Genomic DNA, 6,144 nt, shown 5'->3' on the forward strand with positions numbered 1-6,144 from the left:
AGGACGGCAGGGCAGGTGCCCCGCCCAGAGGCCCCGCGAGGTGAGCTGGAGGGCAGGCCCCACGCGCGCTCCGAGTGCACCGCAGAGTGGGCTGCGCGACCAGTCGCAGCGGGAAACCCACTGGCTAACGGTCCCCGTCAGCTGGACACTGGGGCACACCATTCAAAAAATAAGTCAGAGGAGGAGTGAAGGATGATGAGCACCCATGAAATTTTTAAAAATGAAGTTTAAAAACGCACAGCGGAAGGAAACAGTGGTTGCCGGAGGCATGCTCCCCACAGCTCACACGGTCCGGGAGGGCAGAAGCTCCGGTTCTGCGTCGAGGCTCCTTTTCCCCGGGGGCCGCCTGCGTTCGGCCCCCGAAGCAGGTCACAGGCCAGAGCCGGGGCACCTGTCACCGCAAGAGGGCACATCGTCCTGGAAACATCTTTAAGTCACTCTCCTTCTTTCTCCTGCTCCAGAAAAGAGAAATACAACCAGAAAAACCGCGCTAACACTCTGAGTAAAGTGTTTACTGCCGGGTGGAAATAAGACTCAACAAAAGAAAATATGTGACGGACGTGGCGTGGCCTGGCCCTGAGCGAGGCTCCAAAGGAACGTTCAGGACGTTGGTGCTGCCCGTGAGGGTCACGGCCCCAAGTCAGAGCGGCCGCTCCCGAGGGCCCTTTGCGGAGGGTTGTGTCTCTTCTCTAATCGGCACGTCCACCAGCGAAACTGATGTTTTGTCGTTCTGGGTTCTCGTTAAGTGTTGTTCGTGGTGGATTGTTACGCAGCAAAAAAAAGAAGGCAGGAGAGGGGATCTGTCATTAATGACGGGGAGCTCATTCCTGCTGTAAAGTCATTCCTGCTGCAAGGTCATTCCAAGCCAGATTTTCTTGCCCCTGCTGAGCCTGACAAATAGCCCACCTTGAACCACTGCCCCTGCTTCTGCCCAGGCCCTTGCGACCCAGAGGACACTTCACACTCTGCTCCTTCCTGCGCGGCCTTGGCTTCTCTGCCCCTGACCCAGACTCTCCCCCTCCCTCCCCGGAGCCCCGCCCTGGGTACTGCCAATCTGGAGGCAAAACCTCTGTCTTAGTCCCGCAGCTCCCCCTGCTGACCCCACCTCATAAGGAGACTGCCTCCCTCCGTGGCACCCTCGGCCTGGTGCATGGTCTCTGGGTATTCGGGTTTCTATGGCCATAACCTTGAACTCCCTCAGCCGTCACCGTGACAGCTTCACTCTGCAGCCTGGGCCTCACCGAGGGCGCCTCCAGACTAAAGACGCCCGGCACTCGAGCTTCTCCTTGTCCGTGGGGTTCTGGTCTTCGCCTTCGAAACAAATGCAGGCTGTTCGTGCGACCCTTCAGCCTTGGGGGTCTATTTTTAGTTTCAAAATAAAAAACCTGCCTCATTCTTAATTTTTAAACAGATGTTTGTCTTCTTCTAAGTGGGTTAAATCAGTTCCATCAATGAGGTGGCGCGATGGTTGATTTATGTTCCAGATTCGCCATATAAGACACGAAATTGCAAAAACGCGTCTGGTGGCGCTTGAGGTGAAGACTGCGGGAAACCGAGGGAGGCCGGGCGAGTGCGGAGACTCTTCCCACCACCAGGCCTCCACCGCGAGTCAGTTAATGTTAATGCGCTGCCTCCCGTGGCGGACGACCTTCGGACTGACCTTCCATCTCGGTGGGAGATGCCGCCCCCTTGCAGCAGGCGCAGCTGTCTGCCCGGAGAGTGCCTGCCCTCTGGCCGACCTCACGCTCATCCCTCACCTCCTCTTTGATCAAAAACCCAATTAAGTTTCCTGGGCTCGATTCCACAGGAGGTGAGGTCACCTGGGACAAACTGAGAAACACAATCAGAGGCCCTTATCTTCTTTACAAACGTTTAATTTCCTTTCTCTCTCTCTTCCAAACTCTCTTTTCCTGGAGGAAAGAGAACAAACTTCCGAGGCAGAGTGGAACGGGTCCAAGAAATTTCTGGACCCGTGAGCAGACGCGGGGGCAATGCATTAGGAATGGAGCCGTCGCCCAAGCTGCTCGGTTCCGGCGTCTTGCTCAGACTTTGGGTGCAGCTTGGATCCTTCACTCCATGAGCCGCGGATTTCCCGCTCCCCTGTTGACCTCCGCTGGGGTAAGAATCGTACCCTCCTGCACACCGCCTCCGGTCGGTCCATCCGCTCTGTTCTCCCCCCTCCTCTCCAACCGCCCCCCCCCACAGACTGCCCTCCCCACACGCACTGACTCATGCAGACGCCTCCCACCTCACTGCGCCCTGTACCAACCACTCGGAAAGGCGTGCTTACGAACTCGGCACGCAGATGGTTCCACAGCTGTCGGTTGTCTGGGGCGGCTTCAGTGAGCTGAGGCTTCTCCTAAAGTTTCTCCCCAGTACAGTCTCGAAAAACTGACACCCCAAAACCAGAGCACAAACATAACCTTACGAAGATGAGCCGGCAGCTTCCCGCCTCTGACCGCCACTTACCGCCCCTGCAGGAGAACAGTCCCTTCCTGGGGGCCTGACCTCGCAGAACCCCAGCACTTGGAGGGGACCCTGAGTGAGCTCCCTGCGCCACCCTCCTCATCGCAGAGAAGGATGGTGACGCGGGCGAGGTGACTTCTCAGATCTAGGACTGGAGTTCCAGTCTCCTCACTCCAACCCCATGCTCTGCCCTGGATTTAAACAGAACCTTTCCACTGTGTGGGAAAGGCTCATGTCACCCCCTGGAGACCTGGGTGAGGGATTCTAACCTCTCCCCACATGCATTTCAGCAGAAACGGCCTGGGGGTAGAAGCAGGAGCCCTCCCCACCATTCCCAAGGTGTGGCTTTGATCTGTCCCCTCTTGGGGCCCCTGCTGGGCTCAAGAGCTGTCACCTGCAGCCCCTCCGTCACAAGTGACCACACTGTCCAATGCTCTGCTGCCCTGGATCTGTGCCCAGCTGGACTTCCCAGTGGCCTGGCTTTGGACCCCGCAACCACGAGAGCCCTGGGCAGGGTCCCGGGCTCTGGGGGCTGTTTTTTTCCCAAAGGACCGTCAGGGGCTGGACTGACTGACACATGAGGTGGGACCTGGGAGAGACAAGCACCGGAGTGTGTGGCCGATGCCAGCTCTGAGGGAAGACTTCAGGGTCTGCACCCTGCAGAAGGCTCTTCCTGGAGCAGGCACCGGGGAGACACTGAGCACCCACAGTGGTCTTCCCGAAACATGTTAAACGAGAACAAAACAAAGTGCATTCGTCCAGCAAAACAGATGTGAGGAGAGGCCCTGACCGCCCACCGCTCTGGTGTGGGGGCCGCGTCCTGGGACCCCCACAGAGGGGAAGGGGAGAGATCAGCGCTTACTGCTTTTAGGTCAGAAAACTGAATTTTCATGGCTAGTCGAAGGGAGTGATCGGCTGGTTAAAGATGCTAACTAGTCAGTGGAATGAGTGAAGCCGACCGAACCCGATGTACACACAGCCCCGTTGAAACTGGTTAAACACAGAGGAAAAACACACAGCTGTCTGTGCGGGCACCGGAGGGCTTTCAGGGGGCGCCCACGCCCAGAGCCGCTGCCCCTCCAGGTGCTTCAGAGCTTGGAGCAGGTGCGTGCTCCGCAGGGTCAGGTGTGTGCCTGGCGGGCCAACCGCACGGAGCAGACTCTGGGGAGTCCGAGGCCGAGCCTCCGACATCGCGGCTCTGGTCCTGCACCCCGAGAGGCCGGCGGACTCCCGGTGGGGACAGGTGCAGACACCTGCTGCCGCGGCATGTAGGTTCCCACGGTGGTGACAAGTCCTCACGGCCCAGACAGGGTTGTGGAGCAGCAGAAATCCGCTGCCTGCTCGAGCCAGTGAAGAACAACCCTTCCTCTCTGTTCTCACTTGAAGGCAACATCTCGGCCCACCTGGTGCCCCGTGCAGATCGGGCCTGGTGACACAGAGGAGCCGCGTTCTGCAAGCTGTCGGGGTATCAGCGTCAAACCAACTTCAGTTTCCCCGGCCCAGAACGGTAATTCTGTGAGGTTCGTGACCCAAATTCCCTGCCTCACGGCCCGATGTGGGGGAAACGCCGTATCTTGGAGACAGAAACCGGAGCTGATACAAAACGTTAAATTGATAAGAACAGACACTACCCTTGATCTTAGCCAAAAGGCTGAGAAGCGATGATATAAAATTTTAATAATATGTTCACCTGACTTAATGAGCCAATATCTTGAGAGAACACGCAGTGACCAGCACTCCCATGGGGCGCCCGCTGGGCCGCCTGCGCCGCAGGGCAGTGTGTCCAGAGCTTCGCTGCAGAACGGGACTCAGGTTCCCTGATGCGTCCCCCAGGGCCAGGCTGTCGCACACTGTGCGCGGAGAGTGAAGGACAGCGCGGACTCTGCCGGGCACAGGAGAGGGCAGCCTGGGGCGTGGGCTGTGCGAGACGCGGATTCCACTGCCCGCCCACTCGTCCCTCCTCTCGGCCCCTGGAGGCCACGCGCACAGCACATGCGTGGCACAAGGACCGGCACCCGGACAGGAGCGCAGCACAGCGGCCAGCTGAGGCCCTCGAGCCCCCGTGAGCAGGGGACACTCCGCCAGGGAGCCGACTCCCCATTCTCTGAAGCAGGTCGAAGCGTCCCCCGGGGCACCCAGGGGCCATTGCTCTCCTTGTCCCCTGCTGTCACCACCGGCCACCTGAGTCTTCCAAGCAGGAGCTGAGTTCACTGCTGAAGTTGTGGAAATTAATGCTCGGTTCACCTATTAATGCTCATTTATATAACCGAGGCGATGCCATCCGGTTATCACTCAGCATAAAAAGAGGTCTTCCCAAGTGTCTTGTTTTCGGGTAGTTCTACCAGTAACGACCAGCTTGCCCCCAGAGTCTATAGTGTTGTTGACGCTGGGTCAAAAACGAGGTGCTTCCTAAAGAAGTAACAAAAACTCAAAAAAGCATATGTGTTGCAATCCAATAAATAAACACAGATAAAAGTGTCACAAATTGATAATGCAGTTTCTCTACGGGCGGTCGAGACCCCAAGGGTGCTGCAGACTAAGCACTAACAAAGGAGAAAACCCACGTGTCTGGGAGAGAAGAGTCGCCGTGGCCCCCAACACCTGTGGGCAGAGACACGGCGCCACGGCGCAGTTAGTCTGGCCGACTTCGCTTTCCAGAGGCTTTTCGGTGTCTGAGAGCTGGGGCCTCGCCGAACACCCGACCCGCCACCAGTGGTGCTCGGAGCTACGGCTTCCCTCCCGCCCACAGCACGGCTGTCCCTGCGTCTTTCAGAGCAGAGGACGCCCCCACAGCGCCAGCAGCCCTCCTCACGTCTCAGGGGCCAGACTGAGCCACAGGCCCATTCTCACGCCCGCCCCCGGCCAGGCACGGGGACAGCAGGGTCCACCCAGGGTCCACAGAGACTGGTCCCTCGGGCAGGGAGCCCTGGGGCGGACAGCCCAGTGGGTGGTGCGTACGCAGCAAATGCCGTCCATCCTTAAAGACGAGCAAGTCCTGCCCTGGCGACAACCTGGAAGGACCCTTCCCATCGCACGTTTGAAAGTTGACAAGAAAGTAGATCTTAAAAGTTCTCATCACAAGAAACAGTGTCTGTAACTCTGTGTGGTGGCCATTTCACAACATACACGTCCATGAAATCACCACACCATCTAACATTAGTGCAACGGTTCATGTCAACTATGTCTCACCTGGGGAAATAAATAAAAAGGAGGCCGGAGCACGTAAAGGGGGACGGACCCTTCCAGCCCACCGTCCGGTCCCCAGCCAGCTTCCCTCAGCCTCACGCCAGCCCCACGCCGGGCTTGGCTCAGGAACGGCCGCCTGGTTTTAAGTGCCCCGAGCAGGAGGTTTGTCTGAAAACAAAGACTCCCCCTCGAAGCAGAACGTCAGTGACTTTCAAACTGCCTGCCAACGTCACTGTCGGGACCACCTGCCTCTGCTTCTTCCCACGAGTGAGGGTTCACACAACCTGCTCTCGGCCACCTCTCCCTTCCGGGCAGACGCAGCAGCCGTGACTGCGTCCCCTGCTTCGCCTCCCCATTGTCCCCACGCTTTCCGGGCCAGGTCACAAGCGTGTGTTCTTGTGGGACCGTTTCCAAGCCCCTTTGGCACAGACAGGCCGTGATCTAGAGAGGAGAGGAGGCCGAGGGGTCAGGGTCGGCTCTGTTGCTGAGCGC

At 58.3% G+C, this 6,144-nt stretch overlaps 1 pseudogene; it reads right to left on the bottom strand.

Annotated features, from left to right (window-relative positions):
- Nucleotides 1-4,022: 4,022 nt before the first annotated feature.
- Nucleotides 4,023-4,129, bottom strand: LOC119039917 (uncharacterized; annotated as a pseudogene).
- Between the last annotated feature and the right edge of the window lie 2,015 nt (nt 4,130-6,144).

Source organism: Artibeus jamaicensis, unplaced genomic scaffold (genome assembly GCF_021234435.1).
Source record: "Artibeus jamaicensis isolate MK-2021 breed Jamaican fruit bat unplaced genomic scaffold, CSHL_Jam_final scaffold_369, whole genome shotgun sequence".
Lineage (NCBI taxonomy): Eukaryota > Metazoa > Chordata > Mammalia > Chiroptera > Phyllostomidae > Artibeus > Artibeus jamaicensis.